The sequence below is a fragment of the Micromys minutus genome (genome assembly GCF_963924665.1).
Source record: "Micromys minutus genome assembly, contig: SCAFFOLD_112, whole genome shotgun sequence".
Classification (NCBI taxonomy): Eukaryota; Metazoa; Chordata; class Mammalia; order Rodentia; family Muridae; genus Micromys; species Micromys minutus.
The window spans coordinates 16,983-28,877 of NW_027667875.1; the positions used below are offsets into that span (position 1 = coordinate 16,983).

Here is an 11,895-nt window from a genome sequence, read left to right on the forward strand (position 1 = left end):
TCACCCTCTCCTTTTAATGGCCATAGGGATTTCTTCCCCAGTTTCCAAAGGAATCTTGAAGACCCAGGTACCTTCTTAAAGAGTTTTCTGCACATCATACTAAATAACATGCATAGAGTTTCAACAACATTCTTCTTAAAGTTAAGTATTACTCTTTAAAATAGGTATGTTAACCACTGAGAAAAGTCCACACAACTATTCCCATTACACTGCTTCATTTATTCATTGGAAGTATAAAAGAAGTCAAATAACATGAGATTCAACAAGTTAGTTTATCCATTGGCTATGGCATGATGGCAACAAATGTTCCAAGGCCTACATTTATTTAACAGCCTTCTGTCATAATGTAGATCCAAACCATTTGGCAAGGCCCACAGGGATGCTGCTTCTTTGGTTGGTGTGATGGTCCAGCTGGACGTGCATATGGGGAAGGCCTGACCAGCTAGGTACATTCTGGGAAGTCTGAATGTTGATAGCTGCTGCCTGGGAACTAGATCCTGGAGGATGCAGAACTGAGTACTGTAGCTGCTCCTGCATTGTTGGAAGCTGTTTGTGCCTCACCAATAGATGGCGCTGGCTTTCTGCCGATGTTTCAGCAAACAGAGCTGTTGTGCACATATACCATGCATGTCACAGACTGCTCTTGGGGTATGCAAATGAGATACTGGAGGGTGCACCAATCAGGACGCAGCACGAGTCTCCTGGGCATATTTAAGCAGTGCACTTTTCTTCCTCAGCAGTCCCCTGCTCAAGAGTACTGTACAATAAAGGTTGTTGGCTGAAGAATCCTGTTGCCAAGCTTTGTTCTTGCTGGTGAGATGTAGGGTGCGTGACAAGTGGTGCTGAAAATACCAGGAAGCCTTTACATCACTAGTCCCAAGGGGAACCTTCAGTCCATTGAAGTGGAATCAGAACTGCAAAAAGGTAAATTAAATAGGTAAGCTCCAAGAGGCATGTCCCTTTTTGGATTCTCTCTGACAGTAGAGGGGTTATTGCTTGCATTTGTGGTGACTGTTGTGACAATATAGCTGTGGAAGTTAGTTAGATTATGTTTGCGGGATCAAAAATGTGAGGCCATGATTAAGGCAGGACAGAAAGTTATCACGCAGCACCAAGAGGGCATGTCAGAGTGAAATTGGGAGCACACAAGAAACAAAAATTAAAACAAGTAGGCTCTGAGAGGCATGTCTAGAGCATGTCAGAAATGGAGCAGAATACAAAATGAAAGTGAAAGAAAACCGAAAGGAGGAAAGACCGATGAAAGACCCCCCCCCCCAGAAGGATTGCCGGGAGAGGAAACGATTCAGCCCTGGAAACGAATACATGTTCCCCGGAGAGGATACTCTGTATCCACAGATACAAGTTTTAGAGCTGGCAGATGAGTTAGAGGATAAATTGTTTGAGTCTAAAGAGAAAGATTTAGAAGAGGAGGCAGCAAAATATGAGGCAGAGCGATATCATCCAGGATGGAGGACTCCTGCAGCGAAACTGAAAATCTTAAAGCAGCTGCCACGGTGGCCTCTGCTTCTCTACCTTATTCAGAGAGAAAGTGCGAGTTCTCCTTTTGTTCACCGGAGACATGCCATGCCCTCAGGCAAATGTTTTCCGAGTTCGAGGAGGATAATGCTGTCTGTAGTTATCACACCCTCGATCATAAGAAAGTTAAAGAGTTGGCAGAGTCAGTCTGAGCTTATAAAGTCACCGCTAATTATACCATGTCCAAGATAGAGAGGTTAACTACAATAGCAATGACCCCTACTGATTGGCAGTTTGTTACTAAAGCTTGTCTCCTAAGTATGAGACAATACATTGAGTGGAAAGCCTTATGGCATGACACTTGTCAGACCCAGGCTGGTGCCAATGCAGTCGCCTGATAGCCAGCTTGGAATTTTGAAATGTTGACAGGACAGGGACAGTGGGCTGTCAACCAAACAGCCTACCCCGAGGAAGTCTATGGCCAGATAGTGCTTTGTGCCGTGAAGGCATGGAAAGTGCTCACAAATAAGGGAGAAGTGTCAGGAAATCTAACAAAAGTTATTCAGAGTCCAAGTGAACCCTTCTCAGATTTTGTGGCCCCCATGATGGAAGCAGCGGGCAAAATGTTCAGAGACCAAGAACAGGCTATGCCCTTGATAGAGCAACTGGTCTTTGAACAATGCACTAAAGAATGTCATAATGCCATTGTCCCCTGGAAGGCTAAAGGATTACAAGCCTGGATTAAACCCTGTAGAGAGATCAGAGGACCCTTAACTAATGCAGGCTTAGCTGCTGCCATACTACAGGGGCAGCGGCGGCCTGGTCCTCCTAGGAGGAGTGTCACTAGTTTTAAATGTGGGAAGCCTGGTCATATGAAGAGAGAGTGTAGAAGTCAGAGCTCTGGCTTCAACCCTAAGAGTATTCCTGGCCTGTGTCCTAAGTGTAAGAAAGGGAAGCATTGGGCTAATGAATGTAGATCAGTAAAAGATTTCACTGGGAGGCCCCTAGAAGTGTCAAAAAATGTACAGCGGGGCCCTCATCCTTGGGGCCCTCAAATATATGGGGTAACCAGCTCCCCAGTACTCTGGGCTCAGGAGAACCCCCACAGAGAGCCACTCCGGGTTCCACAGTATTGGAACTCAGCGCCACCACCAGAATTGTCCTAACTCCACAAATGGGAGTTCAGCCTATCCCTTCTGATTTTCATGGACCATTACCCACTAATACAATAGGGCTGCTTTTAGGGTGCACATCTGCCACCGTTAAAGGATTGGTAGTACACCCTGGGGTGATTGATCAAGATTATGAAGGCCAACTAAAAATTATGTGCTCCTCCCAGTGGGGTTTGTTTACCATCTCCCCAGGGTAACAGATTGCACAATTGCTTATCCTCCCCAGTTGTCACACCCAATTTGCATCAAGCAGGTTGAGAAGGGAGAGCAAAGGCTTCGGTTCTTCAAGAACTGACTCAGCCTATTTCTTGGTGGACTTTAATAAATGACCAACCTTGAATTTAGAGATTGAAGGGAAACTTTTTGAAGAAATTTTGGACACAGGGGTAGACAAAAGCATCATATCTACTAAGTGGTGGCCTGCTAAGTGGCCAGTTATTCAATCTTTTAAGTTATGTATCTTACAGACTGAGAAGTTGCCTACTGCAGTGTTATGGCAGAAAGGTCCTTTGCTGTGGATTCATCCACAGGCTTCCCCGGCCAAAAATATTGAATGGTGTCCCTTGGCCATAGCCAGACTTGTTTTGCGGGGATTAAAGGTGTCATATCTACTAAGTGTTGGACTGCTAAGTGTCCAGTTATTCAATCTTACCATTCATTACAAGGCTTCGGCTATGAAGCGAGTCCTGCTAACAGCTTGAAATCATTAAAATGGAAAGCCCCTGAGGGACAGAAAGGGACTTTTACAAAATATGTCCTTCCACTACCGGTTAATCTATGGGGAAGAGACATTTTAACAGAACTAGTCCTTAAACTTATGAATAATTATTCCCTGTTTGCTCAAGGGATGATGACTGATATGGAGTATATCCCCGGAAGAGGCATCAGCAAACATCATCAAGGTCCTACAGACCCCATACAGCCCACCATAAAATTTGATCGAAGTGCTTTGGGTTTTTCTTAGGGCCATTGAGGGGACTATGCCCATACCATGGCTAACAGAGGATGCTGTGTGGGTTCCTCAGTGGCCTCTTTCCTCTGAAAACTTAGAGGCTCTCCATCACTTGGTAAGAGAGCAATTACAGTTAGGACATTTGGAGCCTTCTACCTCCCCTTGAAATACTCCAATTTTTGTTATAAGAAAGAAATCAGGCAAATGGAGACTCTTACTTGATCTCAAACCATTTAATGCACAAATGCAACAGTTTATGTTTGTGCAACAAGGTCTCCCACTTCTGTCAGCTTTACCCAAGCTGTGGGAGATAATTATTATAGATTTTAAAGACTGTTTTTTCTCTGTCCCATTACATCCCAAAGATAAAGAGAAGTTTGCCTTTACTCTTCCTGTCATAAACCATGTAGAACCTGATAAAAGATACCAATGGAAAGTTCTCCCACAAGGAATGGCAAACAGTCCTACTATGTGCCAGCTGTATGTACAACAAGCTTTAACCCCTATTAGAAGGCAATACTCGTCATTGACCATTTTTCATTATATGGATGACATTCTTTTATGTGGCCCTAATGTTCAAGACTTAGAAGTAGCCTTTGATGATTTAGTTAAGTCCTTACATCACATTGGGTTAACGATAGCTTTAGAGAAAGTTCAGCGATCACAGATGGGAAGGTTCTTAGGAGCCGTCATTCACCCAGAATTTGATGTACCTCAAAAAATAAAAATCAGAAGAGATCATTTACAGACATTAAATGATTTCCAAAAGCTCCTAGGGGACATTAATTGGCTTAGGCCGTTCCTAAAGATTTCTACTGCTAAACTAAAACCCTTGTTGGATATTCTTGAAAGAGATCAACAGTTAACATCCCCACGATCTCTGACCACCGGGGCTGTGGCAGCCTTACAGAAGGTAGAGAAATCCTTGGCTGAAGCTCAGATAGTCATACTACACCCTGGTAAACCTTTTGAGCTGTCTCTTACAGACTGAGAAGTTGCCTACTGCAGTGTTATGACAGAAATGTCTTTTGCTGTGGACTCATCCACAGGCTTCCCCGGCCAAAACTATTTAATGGTATCTCTCGGCCGTAGCAAAACTTGCCTTGAGTGGATTAAAGGCTACTGTTACTCATTTTGGTACCTATCCAGAAAAAATAATTATTCCATATACTGCAGAAAAGTTACAGAATTTGGCTGTTGTTGATGATGATTGGGCCATACTTGTATGTGCCTTTTCTGGGACATTTGACAATCATTACCCTAAAAACCCAATTTTGACCTTTGCACGCTATCAGCCTCTCGTGTTTCCCCGTGTGACAAGTGCAGTTCCTCTTACAAAAGGTGACATAGTATATACTGATGGCTCTAAAACAGGGATAGGCACATATGTGCATAAAGGCAAAGTAGTAACCAAACAGTTTGCTCAAAATTCCCCTCAGTTGGATGAATGTCAAGTTGTTCTAGAAGTTTTAAATGCTTTCCCTAGTCCGGTTAATATAGTCTCAGACTCCTCTTATGTAGTTAATGCAATTAATTCCCTGGAGGTAGCTGGTCTAATTAAAACTGGGAGCTCAGTTGCTTCCATATTTATGCAAATTCAGCAGAAGCTGTTATCCAGACGTTCTCCTTGCTACACCACGCACATTCGTGCCCACTCAGGCCTACCTGGTCCAATTTCACAAGGTAATAATTTAGCAGATCTTGCCACCAGAGCTACTGTATTTGCAGTCCTGACCCCTGTGGAGGCCGCTACCCAGTTCCATTCTCTGTTTCATGTGACAGCTGAAACCTTAAGTAGGCGTTTCTCCATCATTAGAAAAGACAACAGAGACATAGTTCTCCACTGTGGAAACTGCAGTGTCTTTGCCACCACCCCACATGTAGGGGTATAACCACGAGGCATTCAGCCTCTCCAAGTTTAGCAAATGGATGTCACCCATGTTCCCTCTTTCGGAAAATGAAAATATGTATATGTGTCTATTGATACCAGTTCAGGAGTCATTTTTGCTTCTCCTTTATAGGGAGAAAAGGCTTCTCATGTTATTACTCATTGTCTTGAAGCATAGAGTGCATGGGGCATACCTAAAGTGTTAAAAACAGATAATGGTCCTGCCTATACTTCAGCAAAATTCAAGCAATTTTGCCATCACATGGGCGTTTCACTTCTGACAGGTTTGCCTTATAATCCTCAGGGTCAAGGCATCATTGAAAGAGCTCATTGCACCCTGAAGGTATATTTAAACAAACAAAAAGGGGGAAATGAAGAGGTGCTCCCTACACCCAAAATAGCCATTTCTACTCTACTTCTTACCTTAAATTTTTAAAATTTGGATGCTCATGGCCATTCAGCTGCCGAGCGCCATAAACAATGGCCTGTTCCACCTAAAGAGTTAGTAAAATGGAAAGATGTCCTCACTGGAGATTTCAAAGGCCCGGATCCTATTTTAATACGATCCAGGGGAGCTTTTTGTGTGTTTCCACAGGAAGAAGAAAGCCCAATTTGGATCCCAGAACGTCTAACACGTCGAGTGCTACCAGAACAAAATGCTGCTCTACATGCTTTTGATGAGCCTGTCCTGCATGACGATTCAAGCAGAACCGAGTTGGGAGATTCTGTCAGTGTTTCCAAAACCAATGCACATTCGCCATTATGCAAAACTATTTCCTTTTTGTTTGGCACCAATAAAACCTTTGATGTACCTTACTTGCCCTAAGACACCGAGATAGCAGGGTTAGTGGAAAATAGAACTTTTGCCTTATTAGCTAGTTTTTGGCATGCTTTTGTGCAGACAGACTGTGTTTCTGCTCTAGATGGTGTGCAAACTCCGTACTCAACAACAAGGTGACAAAGTGGTCATAGCACAAGCTCTTGCTGCACTCAAAATGGGCACCTCTCCCTCTGTTTGGCTTAATATGCTTAAGGAGAAGTGATGGGTCTGTGTCTGGATAGCCCTTGCACCCTGAGACTTTGAGACATTGCACCAGGATTGGTTGTCCTACACATAGGCAGCCTTTGCACCCTGCAGGGCTCGTTCCCATTGTACGCAGGAGGGTGCTTTACCCAAAATTATTGCTGATCATTGTCTTGAACGCTAAAGGTCCAACAACAGCCTGATGGTTGATCGGCCATGTTTTATTTAAGATAAAAGAAAGAAATGTTGGAAGCCATTTGTGCCTCTCCAATAGATGGCGCCGGCTTTCTGCTGATGTTTCAGTAAACAGAGCTGTTGTGCTCATATACCATGAATGTCACAGCCCGCTCTTGGGGTATGCTAATGAGATACTGGAGGGCGCGCCAATCAGGAAGCGGCACGTGTCTCCTGGGCATATTTAAGCAGTGCACATTTCTTCCTCGGCAGTCCCCTGCTCAAGAGTGCTGTACAATAATGGTTGTTTGCAGAAGAATCCTGTTGCCGTGTGTCATTCTTGCTGGCAAGATGTAGGGCAGGCGACACTGCATCACTGCCAAATGCAGAGAGGTCCCAGGGTTTAAGAGAGGGTGACTAGCAGCAGAGACCAAAGGGTACAAAGGTTGACCCAGGAGTGAGCCAGATAGTCACTGTAAAGAAGTGTATCCCAGGAGGAAGCACACCTTGGAGGAATCTTGGAAGATGCTGTAGATGCACCTTTGTTCTAATCTGGGTAAAGCTGGTGCACAGGTCGAACAAAAGAAACGTGAGGGTCAAGGGGAACTTGGTTGGTAGGGCAGAGAAAAGGTGTTCCAGGGATTGGGGATGCCAGGGTAGCTGTTTTCTGCCCAGTTGCTTTAGGTCTGTAATCTTGTTTTTTGGTGTAAGGGTTGGTCTGGGACAGCAGAGTGGAGCATGAAGACTGCTGTAATGTCGAAAGTTTAAGATTTGTCATAGAAGAGTCTTGATCAGTATTGGGTATGGGATTGGGTGACAGGAGATTCTTTTCGTTGGCCTTCTGAGTATCCTCTTTACCATCACCAGGAACGACTGTTTCAAGAGCTATTTCCTCCTTGCTCTTCTTTCTGCTTTCATATACATTGCAGATCACATGTAGGGGTGAAGGAAGGAGAAAGCATGCTCATGATGGAGGCAGCAGGAGCAGGGGAAGATGAATTTCCTCGGTGCATGGGTACTGGTGACTCTCACATTAACTGTTGCCTGTTTCTGAGCCGAACTCTGGTTCTGTCCACTTGCGGTTTGCTAAAACCAGGCTGGTAGGAGGGTGCTGTCTGTACAGGAAGTTCAGGTGGTAGAGCTAGCCCCTCCAAAGCAACTTTCTGCATTCTAGCTGACTCATCTGGGCTGAGACAGGACTCATGGGCTTGCACATGCCTTGGAATGGATATTCAAGTAGTTGCTGGGGTCCTGATTGGTGATGATATCCTTGGATGAAGGTAGTCTGTTGAGGCTGCTTGAGTTTGAAACATGTGTAGGATGTTTTGAGGGAAAGACTGGCCCGGAATCTCAGCAGGGGCTAACAAGTGACTGACTTTGGGCTGGGTAGGCAAAGTCTCACTTGCCTTTGCTAGTTTGTTGAATGAAGTCGTATCACCATCTTTCTTCAGCTGTTGATTGCTAATCACAGCACTCAGAATCTCCTAAATGTTCTGCCATGAAGGGAGTTGAATTCTTCATATTCTGTTCCACCTTCAAGCCTTTCAGCCCAGCTTCTACCTCTTCCACTGAAAGTACAACCCCTGAATGTGAGCTCTTTTTTAGTTTTTCTTCATTTGTAGAAAGGCTAGAAAGAAGTGGTTTAAAATCCACTTTGGCTTTCTGTAGCATTTCTTTTTTAATGTTGTTTTTTAAAAAATTTAACTTTATGTCTATGAGTACACTGTAGCTGTCTTCAGACACTAGAAGAAGGCAGTGCATCCCATTACCGATGGTTTTGAGACACCATGTGGTTCCTGGGAATTGAACTCAGGACCTCTCGAAGAGCAGTCAGAGTTCTCTTAACCACTGAACCATTCCTCCAGCACTTCTGTAGCATTTCTAAAATGTCTATTTTATTTTTAGCATGGTCTTCTGATGGCATGGGAGAAAAATAAGTCCCTGAGTTCTGTCCAGGAGCGAAGACGGCTTGCTCTAAACCTACCAGCCTCTCAAGTTCTTCAAGGGGTGTTGGTCCAAGGCTGCTGGATTTTTTTCTCTGACCAGCTTGGGTTAGAGACCCACCTACTGAAGTGGCTGGCAGAGACTGTTCCTTCTCTCAGAACATCTATCATTAAAGCCATGCATGGCATCTTATCAAGGTTAACAAATTTATTATAGTCAAATTCTCCTGGAGACTGCTCAGGTAGGTTTACATCCCTTGGAATTTCCAGGTCAGCAGGGGGCTCCTGGGCCAGAATGACTTCCACTTAATACTCTTCAGCCACCCCTCCATTGCACTCCACTATGCCTTTTTTCACAGAGGCAGTCCATTGTTCTTTTAGTCCTTTGTGATCCTCCTCTACAATCTTATCATTAAAGCCAGTCAAATCTATGGTTTCATACTGACAGCTGAAAACCATTCTGGTTCTTTCTCAGTGTACGCATCATTTCTTCTGTGCTCACCAAAGACACGCTTACTATCTCTAAACTCCCTCCTGAAACACTTGTCCTTGTCTCGGTCTCTCAAGTCTTGCAGGTCCTTACCACTAAGATGCTGATCCTTCTCAAAGATGTAGCAGAAATTTTCCTTGTCAACCCTTCGTCCACCAAAAAGACGAAGCTCAGCACTGTCTTTCTCCAATGGACTGCCATCACTGACATATTTTCAGAGGCATGGTAGCTTCTGTTTAGAGGATGAATGGTCTTTTATATCCAAGAGTCCCTCTTTTGTATAGCAATGGGGGGAATTTGGAGGGGTACAGTTTCTTCAGGTAAAGGAAGGCATCTCTATTTTCTGTTTCATCCCCAATTCTCTTTTTCCTTGGTGGTGGTGAAGTTTCCTGGAGTACAGGTAGGACGGGTTGGGCTGCGGGTCCAGTAATTCAGGCTGCTACAAAGTGCCTGTCACTGATCACTGGATGGCACCAACTGCCCCTTATTATCCTCGTGTAAGGGGCTGGGGAACCGGAAAGAGTTCACCTCTCAGAAGGCCACACTTGTGGCCATGTGAGGGGCCTCCACGGGGAGGGAGTGCCAGTGCGGGCCTGCTCTTGGAAACCCAGGTCCCCTCACCCAGATCCAGGACTACAGGCTCTTTCAGAAGAAGGACAGGGACAGTACTCATGGAGGTGACAGACCTCAGGGAGCAGGGAGCAGGTCCACAGGTAGGCTGCCTAGAGCTGGCATCTGCTGTCTGCCCTCTGCACGTGCGCCTCCTGCCTCTGCTGCCCCCTGCGCGCACCCTGCCACCTGATCTGCCACCTGCTCCCTGACCTCACAGGCAGGCCTGGCCCTGCGATGGCCACACTCTTGCTCTGAGTGGGCGGGGCCGGCTTTGCACCTGCTCCATGCTGTCCCTGGCTTGGGCTTGGCGGGGAATCCCCCCCACACAGGCTGGCTCTCCTTAGACACAGTAACCTGCTCTGTACAAAGTTCTTAATTGTTTACAAAAGAGCACAAGTGATTGTCTAAGATTTTACCGTTTTTCTTGGGTCAGGTGTAACAGAATTACCATTCTTTTAGTCGGCTATCTCACACTGACAGGACGTTGCCCAGGGAAATGCTGTCCAGGGCTACTTGTGCTGGACACTTGGAAGTTTATCTGAAGCTCTCCATCCAGGAATTGAGTCTACTAGAGTGCACTCGTCTTACTGATTAGCCTAGTTATTTGCCATTTTTCCTGAATTACTCTGTTTTCTTCTCTGTGTCTTTTAGGTCAGTGTGTACCAGTTTGTGTAAATGATCTTGTAACTTTGCACTGTTGTATGGTAACTAATGCATATTTATTCAGTTTTTAAAGAGTAGGATTCGCTTTGAAGATTAATTTCTGTGTTGTCTCAAGTTTAAAAATACAACTTTTCAAAGTTAATGTGCTTAAATATATAAGTTCATTCCCTTAACCCCAAATGAAAACTAACATTCAAAATGAGGGGTCGGGTGGGTCACTGTTTTTAACAATCACTGCTAATAAATTCCAATGCCTACATATTCCTATGAAGTCAAACATACAGTCTTCAATGGCTTTTGAAGTGGAAAGACGAAAGCCTTTAATATGGGTTTGGATTTTGTCTCTCTCTGCTGGTTGTATGACCTTGACTAAGCTTTTCTTTTATATATATTTTTGATTTATACAAGAGACTAAATCAAGCACATAAAAATACTCCTTATAATTTCATATGCAAATCACTCTGTAAATATAAATACACAGAATAGTGCTCCCCTTAGTGAATATTTAGTGTTCAAATTTGAGCTACTCCTATGACACACCCATTTTTATTCAGACCCTCAAGCAGATTGTTTTTATTCCAGCCGGGCAAAATCTGTTTCCAGGTGATGAACAAAAGAAAATATTATTTGACACAGTGGATATCTGTGCCAAGTGGGAGGGAGGTGAGCAGTTGGAAGAGGGACAACTGAGGAAGGGAGGAAGGGAGATTCTCCAGGGTATGGGAGAATATAGGAATGTGCCTCTGAGTGTAGGCATTCTTTATTTTTACAGAGTATGTTATTGGAGTTCCTACAACACCCCTTCTTTAATTCATCTTTAACATTTCTCTGTTCCATTAACCTTAGCATCTCATATAATCATACATCTTTGTTTGCCCATCTACAGGAGTAATGCCATCTCTACCTGAACCAGAGCAAGCTGTTGAACTACTGCAAGTCAAAGGACATTCATTGTTCTAGTTGCCTACTGTGTTCTTGGTTATCAACCATCTAAGCAATGGTAAGAAGGACAGTAGAGAATTTACTTCAATCACTAGTATTGGCGAAATCTTTTCAGTACTATAAACTCGATTTTCAGAAGCTCATTTCGAATTTGCACAGAGATGATAGAACTTGCATTTTCTAGGAGATCTCAGTGGTGGAAATATTGCTTGTTCATTGATGACCCCTGATTTTCAGTAGGCACCATATGAGTTCAGAAGCCTCCTAAAGTTTTTCAACGTTTGAAACTAAAGATCTCTGCCTTCTCCTCCAGGGTATATCCAAGTACCCCAGTTTTTTTTTTTTTTTTTTTTTTTTGAATGATCCAGTTCTTTGTGACATGGCAAAAAAACATCATCGAAGCCCAACTCAGATTGCCCTTCACTACCATCTTTAATGTGGAATTGTGGTTCTTGCCCAGAGTTACAAAGAAAATGAGATAAAAGAGAACTTACAGGTGAGCAGGGAGGCTGTGGACATCTGGGCTTCTATACACTATCTTACTGTCTCACCACTATTT

The 11,895-nt window shown here is 44.0% G+C and overlaps 1 pseudogene across 1 annotated transcript; it reads right to left on the reverse strand.

The window, feature by feature from the left end:
- Positions 1–339: 339 nt before the first annotated feature.
- On the reverse strand, positions 340–10,182 carry LOC308416103 (eukaryotic translation initiation factor 4E transporter-like; annotated as a pseudogene). Its single transcript has 4 exons — positions 10,148–10,182; positions 8,557–9,322; positions 7,064–8,348; positions 340–546 (listed from the first exon to the last, which is right to left on the reverse strand). The product of its transcript is annotated as a eukaryotic translation initiation factor 4E transporter-like (transcript).
- Positions 10,183–11,895: the final 1,713 nt, after the last annotated feature.